Below are 11,148 nucleotides of genomic sequence, written 5' to 3'. Positions count from 1 at the left end.
CCAAATGAACCTCTCATCCAGCCGATAGATACTGCCAACACACTAAACTTCTTTTTCTCGACTGTAGGAACAATACTAGCAAGCAAAATCCCAAACTCAAACACATAACTAAAAAAACTACCTTACTGGTAACTACCCAAATACATATTCTATTCCTAGCCCCAACAAACCTTACTGAAATCTCACTCATTTAATTCAAGTTTATTCTCTATAATGGTTACAATGTGGGGCTTACAGGTTTTGGGTATTGTGTGGTTTACATGTTATAAGATACTAATTACAGAGGGGGCCACTAGGACACCTAGCCTGGCTAGGCATTTCGAGCAGACTTAGATTAATTCTTAACATTAAATCCTTACAGATTATGGTATTAAGGCTAAGTGACTACATCATAATTTTTGAGTTTAGCAATGTGAATGCTTTTGTTTTGGCACAATACAAAGTGTTTATATTGGAGTATCATAGGCAAACTTATGACTAGTTAGGATTTATTATTTTAAGATTAAGATTAGTATTTCTGGGTTTATAGTCAGTGGGTGAGTGAGTAATTGTGAACCACCAGGTGGTTATCATGTACTTAGTTGTCGGGGTGGATCAGGGAGATAAGATGTTTTCTAACTGTAGTTTTGAAAGTGACGATGTGTCATCATCAAAACACTAAAGAACAAGGCAGGAGACCCAAATAGCTTACCACCACTCGTGTATAAAAAAGCTGCTTATTTGTTGTCACCCATTATTGCAACACTAACAAGTCCATTGAATCTTCAACCTTCCCATCCCTACTCAAGATGCAAGGGTTACTCCGATCCACAAAAGAGGTTATCCTACTGATTTAAGTAACTATAGACCTATATCAAACCTACCCCTTCTACCTAAAATCTTAAAAAAAAAAAAAAAAAAAAAAACACACAAGCAAGTTTACTCCTACTTAGTATCCCACAACATACATACATAACCCCTGCCAGTTTGAATTTAGGCCAACCAAACGTACAAATGATTCAATTAAACATACGCTTGAACTTCTATATACAGCATTAAAAAAAAAAAATTCCACTGGGTTTCTTCACAGACCTACGGAAAGCATTTGATGCAGTCAACCACGATCTCTTGCACCTTAAACTTGAACATTACAGGTTCAGAGAACACTCATTCGATTACCTAAAATCATATCTCAGCAATAGACATCAGTATGTGTACACAAATGGTGTTGCCTCCACCACACAACCTGTTCTTGTTGGAGTCCCCCAGGGTAGTGTCCTTGGACCTCTACTCTCTCATTTACATCAATGACCTCCCCAATACTTCTAAACTACTTAAACCTGTTCTTATTCCAAATGACACTACTAATGTCTTCTCTCAACCAAACCATACTTAGAAACAACAAAAAAGGCACAATACCGTGACTGGAACGATACACAAATAACCCGCACATAGAAGAGAGGAGCTTACGAAGACGTTTCGGTCCGACTTGGACCATTTACAAAGTATGACTTTGTAAATGGTCCAAGTCGGACCGAAACGTCATAATAAGCTCCTCTCTTCTATGTGCGAGTTATTTGTGCATACTTAGAAACACTAAATGATGAGTTACTAAAAATATCCACTTGGATGACAACCAACAAACTTACTCTCAATACTGACAAAACTTACTTCATACTGTTAGGAAACAGAGCTGCAAATACACCTACCATCCGACTTACGACCTGCTCGACATACGACAGTGTTTTTTATGCCAAATTTCTGGGAAATAAACACTGTGTACAACACAGTTGTTTATCCTAAACATTACAGTATAAAATACAGTACTAAGAGCATAAAAAGTAAAGTAAAAAATGAAATACCAAAATAAAACAAAATAGTCATTACAAAAATGTGATGATATTCAGTAGTAACATTCGACTTGTGTCCATTTCGACTTATGACCAGTTGGTCAGAACTGAAATCGATTGTAAGTCAGATGGTACTTGTGTTCAGCTAAGCATATTAACCCTTTGACTGTCGCGGCCGTATATATACGTTTGTGAGGTACCGTGTTTGACGTATATATACTCAAATTCTAGCGGCTTCAAATCAGGCAGGAGAAAGCTAGTAGGCCCACATGTGAGAGAATGGGTCTGTGTGGTCAGTGTGCACCACAAAAAAAATCCTGGAGCACGCAGTGCATAATGAGAAAAAAAAAACTCCGACCGTTTTTTTTTAATTAAAATGCCGACTTTGTGGTCTATTTTCGTATAGTATTTGTGGTTGTATTCTCGTTTTCATGGTCTCATTTGATAGAATGGAAACTATATTATAGAAATGGAGGTGATTTTGATTAATTTTACTATAAAAAGAACCTGGAAATGGAGCACAAAGTACAGGAAATGTTTGATTTTTGCCGATGTTCAAAAGTAAACAAATGATGTCATTGTCCAATAAATGTCCAAATAGCCATTCTAATACGCAGTCATGAATGGGTTGATGTAATTTTTACAATTATTACAGTATTGCAGTAGTCTGCATAACAGTAAATCTTCTATTTTTTGTTTGAATAAAATTTCAAAATAAAAAGCAAGAGTAATATCACAGGGACCTGGAGACATGACTGATGAACAAAGAAAATCTTATTTTAGAGCCAGGAATGTCTGCATTGTTCATTCTGGACCTTATTTTGAAATTGTCGTATTTTTTAATTTTCGTGAAATTGGCCAAATTGCAAATTTCTGACCATGTTATTGGGTAGTTGAAATCGGTAAATGGGCAGTTTCTTGTGCTCAATCGATAGAAAAAATAGAGTTCTGAAGAAATAGTTATGAGTTTGGTTGACTGGAATAACGGAATTAGCCGAAAATAGGGCTCAAAGTGGGCGAAATTGCCGATTTTTAAATATCGCCGAAGTCGCTAACTTCGCGAGAGCGTAATTCCGTCAGTTTTCCATCAAATTTCGTTTTTTTGGTGTCTTTACAATCGGGAAAAGATTCTCTATCATTTCATAAGAAAAAATAATTTTTTTTTTTCGAATATTTTGCGACACCAGGAGCAACTTCAGGATTGGGCCCTTCGACAGTCAAAGGGTTAATACACCTACCATCCGACTTACGACCGAGTTCGGTTCCGAGAAACCGGTCGCAAGTCGAAATGGACGCAAGTCGAACTTTACTACTAAATATCAACATCACATTTTTGTAATGACTATTTTATTGTTTTATTTTGGTATTTCATGTTTTACTTTACTTTTTATGCTGTTAGTACTGTATTTTATACTGTAAGGTTTAGGATAAACACTGTACAATACAAATAGTTGTTTATTTCCCAGAAATTTGGAAAAAAAAAAAAAAAAAAAAAAAAAAAAAAAAAAAAAAAAAAAAAAAAAACACGGTCGTAAGTTGAGTGGTCGTAAGTCTAGCAGGTCATAAGTCGGATGGTAGGTGTAAATGGTTCCCCTATTTCAAGACAGAGGGAAAATTTCTAAGGCTCCACATTGACTGCTGTCTTAAATTTTAGACCCACATACAGCACATTTCCCCCAAAAAATCTCCAAAACAATATGCATCCTTTCTAAGATACAGTACTATGTACCCCAAACAGCACTTTTGCTCTTTACCACTCATCTACCCTTACCTCACCTATGGTATTTGTGCATGGGGTTCAATCAAAGCAAATCACCTCGACCCTTTGACTGTTTCGGGCGTCTATATACGTCTTACGAGCCAATGTGTTTGACATACAGTGGACCCTCGGTTATCGGCCGCAATCCGTTCCTGAAGGTCGGCCAATAACCAAAATGGCAGATAACCGAATTAATATTTCCCATAAGAATTAATGAAAATAAAATTAATTCATTCCCAACAAGAATATTCACAAAAAAAATTTTTTTTTTTTACAATTATGCAAGTATTACATACCTTCATTGAAGGCTAATGCTGGCTTCTGGAAGATAGGGAGGAGGAAAGAGGGAGGAGTTAGTGTTTGGAAGGGGAATCCCCCTCCATGAAGACTTCAGGTAGTAATGCCTTCTCTGGGGTTACTTCCCTTCTCTGTCTTTTAATGCTACTAGAACCAGCTTGAGAGTCACTGGACCCCTGTCTCACAAAAGTGTCCAGAGTGCTCTGTTTCTGGCATCTCTAAGATTTTCCCTTAAGTGCGACAGGGTTTTGTCACAAAACATGTTGCAGATATGGCTTGTTTCAGCTTTGTCGGGTGGTGCTTCTCTACAAAAGCTTGCACCCTGCTCCACATTGCACACACATCTTTAATCTCTGAAGAAGGCACCTCCTTCACTCCCTCTTCCTCCTCTGAAGCAAGTTCCTCAGCTGCAGTCCGTTGCTGTTCAAGTTGAAGCTCTTGCAGCTCTTCAGTGGTAAGCTCTTCCCTGTGGTCCTCCACCAACTCTTCCACATCCTCACAATTCACCTCCAACCCCAGGGACTTCCCCAAAGACACAAGAGTGTCCACAGGGTTGGCAGGGTAGGGTCACAGCGAGTCTCAAACCCTTCAAAATCCCTCTCTTGGACACAATCTGGCCACAGTTTTCTCCAAGCCGAGTTCAAAGTCCTGGAAGTCACTCCCTCCAAAGCCTTACCTGTAAGGCTTGTGCAATGAAGGATACTGAAGTGATTCCTCCAGAACTGTCTTAGGGTCAACTGAGTGTCTGAGGTCACTTCAAAGCACTTTTAAAACATTGCTTTTGTGTAGAGTTTTTTGAAGCTAGAAATGACCTGCTGGTCCATGGGCTGGAGGAGAGTGGTGTTAAGAGGGAAGAACTTCAATTTTATAGAACCGAAGTCCCTAGACACTTGGTCTTGCAAGTCTGGAGGATGTGCAGGAGCATTGTCCAGTACCAGGAGGCAGTTGAGTGGCAATTTCTTTTCCAGGAGGTATTTTTTCACACTTGGGCCAAACACATCATTAACCCACTCTTTGAAAATTTGCCTTGTGACCCATGCCTTATGATTAGCTTTCCACATCACACACAATCTATTCTTCATGACATTGTTTTTCTTGAACACACTGGGATTTTCTGAGTGATAAACAATTAAAGGGTTAACTTTGAAATCCCCACTAGCATTACCACACAACAAAAGAGTAAGCCTGTCTTTCATAGGCTTGTGTCATGGCAGTGCCTTTTCATCCTGGGTATTTTAGGTCCCGTTTGGCATTTTCTTTCAAAACAGGCCTGTTTTGTCACAACTGAACACTTGTTGGGGGTTCGACTCCTTCAGCCTGTATGTACCCCTGGAATTCCTGCACAAATTTTTCAGCTGCACATTTGTCAGAACTTGCAGCCTCACCATGCCTTACAACACTGTGTATGCCACTACGTGTCTTAAATCTATCAAACGATCCTTTGCTGGCCCTAAATTCACAAACTGCAGCGCTTGTTCCAGGCATTTTCTTTGCAAGATCCTCATGCAACTGCTTTGCCTTCTTGCAAATAGTAGACTACACTACACTGTCTCCCACTAATTCTTTTTCCTTAATCCACAATATTAACTTTTCCCTCTCTTCCATTATTGGTGGCCTTTGTTTAGTTAGAAAAGCTACTCCTTTTGCAACATTAGTGTCTTTGATTTGTTCTTCCTTTGCCAGGATGGATGTAATTGTTGATTTATTCTTGCTGTATATCCTGGCAAGTTCCATCACCTTCATACCACTCTCAAACTTTTCGATCATTCACGCTTAAATTCCGTGGTATTTCTCACTTTCTTTACCTCAGGAACTTTACTAGGAACTTTCTTTGGAGCCATGGTTACTTATTTCACAGTTGCACTGCAAGAAAAACCACTAAAAACAATGGTAAACAAGTGAAATGTTTGGGTGTATGAGCAGAAGCCTCCTCAGAACCCCCCCCCCCCCGAGAGAAAGCCAAACTGAAGCACAAGCTGCCCCAGCCGGCGGATGGATGGGTCCAAAACTGCTGATAACCAAGCGAATGGCAGATAACCGGGCGCCGAAAAACCCGCCGATAACCAAGTTGACCAATAACCAAACCGGCCGATAACCGGGGGTCCACTACACATATATACGTATGCTCAAAAATTCTAGCGGCTTCAAATCAAGCGGGAGAAAGCTGGTAGGCCCACATGTGAGAGAATGGGTGTGTGTGGTCAGTGTGCACAGTATAAAAAAAAAATCTGCAGCAAGCAGTGCATAATGAGGAAAAAAAAAACTCCGACAGTTTTTGGATTAAAATGCAGACTTTGAGGTGTATTTTCATGTAGTTTTCATGGTTATATTCTCGTTTTCGTAGTCTCATTTGATAGAATGGAAAACATATTATAGAAATGGAGGTGAATTTGATTGGTTTTACTATGAAAAGGACCTTGAAATGGAGCTTAAAGTAGGGGAAATGTTTGATTTTTGCCAATGTTCGAGAGTAAACAATAAATGTCCAACTAGCCATTCTAATGTGCAGTAACTCTTCTATTTTTTGTTTGAATAAAAATTCAAAATAGAAAGCAAGAGTAATATCAGAGGGGCCTAGAGACGTGACTGATGAACAAAGAAAATGACTTAAGAAATCGTAATGACACGATTGCAAATAAACCATACCCCCGGCCGCGGGTTCAATCCCGGCCGGGGGTATGGTTTATGGAACAAAGAAAATGTTATTTTTGAGTCAGGAATGTCTGCATTGTTCATTCTGGACCCTATTTTGAAATTGGTATTGTTTAATTTGCGTGAAATTGGCCAAACTGCCAGTTTCTGACCCCTTTATTGGGTAGTTGAAATCAGTAAATGGGAATTTTCTTGTACTCAATTGATAGAACAAAGAGTTCTAAAGAAATAGCTATGAGTTTGGTTGATTGGAACAATGGAATTAGTTGAAAATAGGGCTCAAAGTGGGCGAAATTGCCGATTCGTAAATATCGCCGAGGTCGCTAACTTTGTGAGAGCATAATTCTGTAAGTTTTCCATCAAATTTCGTACTTTTGGTGTCATTACCATCAGGAGAAGGTTCTCTATCATTTCATAACTTTTTTTTTTTTTTTCAAATATTTTGCGACACCAGAAGACACCTCAGGATTTGGGTTGCGACAGTCAAAGGGTTAAACCTTTAATAATCCAACAAAAAGCTGCTACGAGATTGATTACAAACTCCTGCACCAGGCAACACACCCCCACTGCTATTTAAGAGCTTGAATCTACTTAACATACAAAATACTTACTCATATTATTGTGCCTACTACATACACAGAACATTATTCTCCTCTCAAACTCCTCCTTGAGAACTACAACAGAACACACTTGCAAAACAAGACACAAAACACAGTGATATCCCTTGTGTCCATCTCACCCTACGCAAAAATGCTATGCATATGAAGGGCCCTAAGATCTGGAATTCACTGCTTGAGCATACAAAAGGGCCCCTGCCTGCACACTAATTCAAGGCTGTGCTTGGAAATGACATCTCCCAAAATTAACCACACAAACACCATATTACTGCCACCACAAAAAAAAAAAAAAAAAAAGATTTCGATATTAAAATGGTTCCAATCTCATTATGTAAAATGTGCCAAAATATAATACTGTAACCTGTTAATTCATCTCAATTATAAATTCAATTACAGTGGACCCTCGTTTTTCGTAAGCATCGGAATTCTTAATTTTAGCTAATCTTAACTTTTTTTCGTCAAAACATTGACTCGCGAATAGTCATTCGAATTGCAAATAGTCGTTCGTGCCAAACGCGTACGAGCAGCCCCACACACCATTCACAGTCAGTGTGCCATTGTTTATCAGCGATTGAGCACAATCCCACACGTTCATACGATACATTTTGTAATCCATTCGTTTTAGTGCTTGCAACTGCTAAATAAGCCACCACAGGCCCAAAGAAAGCTAGTGCCAGCCCTTTGGTAAAGAAGATGACAAACACGATAGAATTAAAGAAAAAGATTGTAGAAAAATATGAAAGTGGTGGTGGTAGTGATGGTGATAGAGGGTGGTAGTGTTAGTGATGGTGGTAGTGGTTGTGATGGTGGTAGAGGGTGGTAGTGGTTGTGATGGTGGTAGAGGGTGGTAGTGGTTGTGATGGTGGTAGAGGGTGGTAGTGGTTGTGATGGTGGTAGAGGGTGGTAGTGGTTGTGGTAGAAATGGAGATTTGGGCAATGTAGAGTAGGATGGAAAGATTTATGGAGGGACATCACCCTAACAAAGCTGTTGCAAGCCGTGTCAGCAACATGTACAATGACAATGTCTTGTCCCATTTCAGGGAAATTTTCAAGAGATGCCAGAAAGAGAGCTCTCTGGACAGATACTTAGCGCCAGTGATTTTCAAGCTGGTCCTAGTGGCATTAAAAAACAAAGGGAAGTAATCCCAGAGACAGACATGGTACTACCTGAAGTCTTTATGGAAGGGGATTCCCCTCCAAACAGTAATTTCTCCATCCTCTCCCCTCCTCCCATCTTCCATACACTAAGAAGAATCTTCAATAAAGGTAAGTCATGTTATTACAGTGGAGCCCCGGCATTCGATGGCATCGGTATACGTTAAATCCGGTATTTGATAAATTTTAATGCAAAAATTTTGCCTCGCCACTCATTAAAAAAACCGCCACATGCGATTCATCTGGGACACGTCCACGTGAGTGCCAGTGTTTACAAGCCAGCCAGTGTGCTCGCATCTAAGTATACATTCGGTACATTCCATATCACTTTTTGGTGCTTGTTTCTGCAAAGTAAGTCACCATGGGCCCCAAGAAAGCTTCTAGTGCCAACCCTGTGGTAAAAAGGGTGAGAATTAGTATGGAAATTAAAAAAGATTTTGAAGGGTTTGGGGCTAACCCTGAGAAGCCTATGCCAGTTGTGGAATCCATTGTGCCTACTTCAAAAATTAAGGAAATGTGTGCAAAGTGGGTTGAACTGCAAATCTTTATGGATGAAAAATCACCCTAACAGCTATTGCAAGCCATGCTGGTGACTATTACAATGACAATGTTGTGGCCCATTTTAGACAAATCATAAAGGAACGGGAGGTACAGAGCTCTATGGACAGATTTGTTGTGCGACAGAGGTCCAGTGACTCAAGCTGGTCCTAGTGGCATTAAAAGGGAAGTAACCCCAGAAAAGGACTTGCTACCTCAAGTCCTAATGGATGGGGATTCCCCTTCTAAACAATAAGTTCGACACTCTCCCCTCCTCCCATCCCATTATCATCACCAGATCTTCATTAAAGGTTAGTGTCATGTATTCTATTGTTAGTATAATACTGCTAACTGTGCATGTCTTCTTCAGTTTGTGCATTATTTCTTATGGGGAAAATGGTTTTGCAAATCATTCTCTATAAGGATTACAATGCAGGGTTTACAGATTTTGGTTATTGTGTGGTTCATCAATTTTGCCATCAGTCACACTCTGGAATGGATTAATTACGAAAAACGAGGGCCCACTGTACTGCTAAACCACTAACTACCTCTGTTGAAATATGAAAAACAGATGTTCAATTCGACCCAACTATGTTATACAGCCTCTCTTCACTTAACGACGGAGTCCTGTTCCTAAGACCACATCTGTAAACGAATTCATCGCTAAGTGAGGAGCATACTACAATGGTAGTGGGTTTGTGTCAACAATCTGTTATTGTTTTAATGTCACTTTTGCACCATTTATAACATTTCTGATAGATTTTTAAATGTTTATACAGTAGAGTACGTACTATATACAGTGGATCCCCGGTTCACGATGCCATCGGTATCCGATAAATCCGGTATTTGATACATTTTAACGCAAAAATTTTGCCTCGGTTCCCGTTAAAAAAACCCGGTATACGCGATTCGTCAGAGACGTGTCCACATGTGGCCTGAACTGCCCTGTGTGCGCGCCAGTGTTCACAAGCCAGCCAGTGTGCTCGCATCTAAGGATACATTTGGTACATTCCATATTATCACTGTTTTTGGTGGTTGTTTCTGTAAAATAAGTCACCATGGGCCCCAAGAAAGCGTCTAGTGCCAACCCTTCGAGAAAAAGGGTGCTAATGACTATTGAAATGAAGAAAGAGCTAATTGCAAAGTACGAAAGTGGAGTGCGTGTGTCAGAGCTGGCCAGGTTGTATACAAAACCCCAATCAACCAACTACTATAGTGACCAGGAAAACGGCAATTAAGGAAACTACTCTTGCAAAAGAGGCAACTGTGATTACAAAACAGCAACTGCAAGTGTTAGAAGATGTTGAGAGACTTACTGGTGTGGATAAATGAAAAACAGATAGCAGGAGATAGCATCTCTCAAGCGATCATTTGTGAAAAGGCTAGGCAGTTGCATGACGATTTGGTAAAGAAATTGCCTGCAACTAGTGATGAGAGTGAATTTAAGGCCAGCAAAGGTTGGTTTGAAAGATTTAAGAATCGTAGTGGCATACATAGTGTGATTAAGCATGGTGAGGCTGCCAGTTCAGACCAAAAAGCAGCTGAAAAATATGTGAAGGAATTCAAGGATTACATAGACAGTGCAGACTTGAAACCTGAAGAAGTGTTTAATTGCGACGAAACAGGCCTGTTTTGGAAGAAATTGCCAAGCAGGACCTACATTACTCAGAAGGAAAAGGTACTCCCAGGACATAAGCCTATGAAAGACAGGCTTACTCTTCTGACGTGTGCCAATGCTAGTGGTGATTGCAAAGTGAAGCCTTTATTGGTGTATCACTCGGAAACTCCCAGAGCGTTCAGGCAAAAGAATATCCTCAAGGCTAATTTGTGTGCTGTGGAGGGCAAACAGTAAGGCATGGGTCACTGGGGACTTTTTCTATGACTGGTTACACCATGCATAAATAACAAAAAATGGCACAATACCGTGACTGGAACGATACACAAATAACCCGCACATAAAAGAGAAGCTTACGACGACGTTTCAATCCAACTTGGACCATTTACAAAGTCACACTGTGTGACTTTGTAAATGGTCCAAGTCGGACCGAAACGTCGTCATAAGCTTCTCTCTTTTATGTGCAGGTTATTTGTGTACACCATGCATTTGCCCCCAATGTGAAAAATTACCTAATTGAAAAGAAATTAGACCTTAAGTGCCTCCTGGTATTAGACAATGCCCCTGGTCATCCTACAGACTTGGCAGAGCGACTTTCTGGGGACATGAGCTTCATTAAGGTCAAATTTTTGCCTCCTAATACCACTCCTCTCCTGCAGCCCATGGACCAGCAGGTCATTTCCAACT

This window comes from Cherax quadricarinatus, chromosome 17, assembly GCF_038502225.1.
Source record: "Cherax quadricarinatus isolate ZL_2023a chromosome 17, ASM3850222v1, whole genome shotgun sequence".
In the NCBI taxonomy this organism is placed as follows: Eukaryota; Metazoa; Arthropoda; class Malacostraca; order Decapoda; family Parastacidae; genus Cherax; species Cherax quadricarinatus.
Note: the sequence above shows the minus strand (reverse complement) of the source record.